The sequence below is a fragment of the Apium graveolens genome, chromosome 5, assembly GCF_009905375.1.
Source record: "Apium graveolens cultivar Ventura chromosome 5, ASM990537v1, whole genome shotgun sequence".
Classification (NCBI taxonomy): Eukaryota; Viridiplantae; Streptophyta; class Magnoliopsida; order Apiales; family Apiaceae; genus Apium; species Apium graveolens.
Genome location: NC_133651.1, coordinates 186,962,960 through 186,964,412, shown reverse-complemented (window position 1 = coordinate 186,964,412; position 1,453 = coordinate 186,962,960). Strand labels below are relative to the sequence as shown.

At 40.3% G+C, this 1,453-nt stretch overlaps 1 non-coding gene across 1 annotated transcript; it reads left to right on the top strand.

Moving 5' to 3' along the window:
- The first annotated feature begins 438 nt into the window (after positions 1-438).
- On the top strand, positions 439-545 carry LOC141663235 (small nucleolar RNA R71). Its single transcript, XR_012551313.1, has one exon. It is a non-coding gene; the product is annotated as a small nucleolar RNA R71 (small nucleolar RNA).
- The last annotated feature ends 908 nt before the right edge of the window (positions 546-1,453 follow it).

The following is a 1,453-nucleotide window of genomic DNA, read 5'->3' as shown; positions in this document are numbered from 1 at the left end:
CTGATAATAGGATGATTGCGGTTGTTAGTATGATAGGTGGCTGGCACAGGTTGCTGCGATCGCTGGAAGTTGCTCACGAACTAAGCTGATTCACTAGAAATTGCGCACTGATCTGTCTAATGGGCACCATCACAAAGCTCACAAACACTAGTGATTTGATTAACTCCATAATTAGCCAAAGTGTCCACCTTCATTGTCAAAGCCTTAAGTTGGGCAGCTATAGCAGTTGCTGCATCCAACTCCAGAATTCCTGCTACTTTTCCCCGAGTCAGTCTCTGGGAAGGATTCTGGTACTCATTAGCAGCCATCCGTTCAATAAGTTCATAAGCTTCATCGTAGCTTTTAGCCCACAAGGCTCCTCCTGATGCTGTATCAAGCATGGGTCCAGAAGTAGCATCCAATCCATTATAGAAACAATTGATAATCATCCAATCAGGCATGCCATGGTGTGGGCACTTCCTTAACATCTCCTTATATCGATCCCAAGCCTCACACAGAGATTCTCCAGTTTGTTGAGCAAACTGAGTAAGAGCATTCCTGATTGAGGCAGTCTTCACCATGGGGAAAAATTTAGTGAGAAAATTTTGAGCGAGATCTTCCCAAGTGGTGATAGACCCTGCTGGTAGAGAGTGTAATTAGAACTTTTCCTTGTCCCTCAAAGAGAATGGAAAGAGACGTAGCTTGATAGCATCTTCAGTCACATCATTGAACTCGAAAGTGTCGCAGATCTCGATGAAATCCCTGATGTACATGTTGGGGTCTTTGGTAGAAGAACCCCCAAACTAAACTGAGTTCTGTATCATGTGGATCGTGCTTGAATTGATCTCAAAAGTGTTAGCCTTGATGGCTGGTCTAATGATGCTAGACTGAATATCATTAATCTTAGGCTTAGAATAGTCCATCAAAGCCTTCAGATTTTCTGCTTGATCACCCATAGCTACTACAAGTGGCTCTTCAACTTTCTCTTCTTCTTCTACCTTCTTTTCTTCCTAAAAAACTTCCCTACGAATTACAACAAGTTCTTCCTCAGCTTTATCCAGTATTCTCTTACGAGTACGCGAACGCGTATCCATACACCCTTGCTAGATCACCTGAAATAAAACAAGGAAACAAATAAGTAACAATGTCCGAGTCAATGAACTTTAACGACCACTAATGGAAAGCACATAAACTAATAATTAACACTGCAGTCCTCGGCAGCGGCGCCAAAAACTTGTTAGTTGCTAAACACGCACTAATATTACACGCAAGTATACGCGTTCGTAAGTAGTATAAGATATAAATCAAATTCGATCCCACATATACTCTATTGGTTAACTAATCAACTCATGCACTTAAGCAACAATGTAAGGTTATTATTCAATCCTAAGACGATAACAAAGTGATGTTGTTTATAACTAAGAATTAAACTAATATTATAACTACGAGAATAAGATTGACTGAGTTAATATAT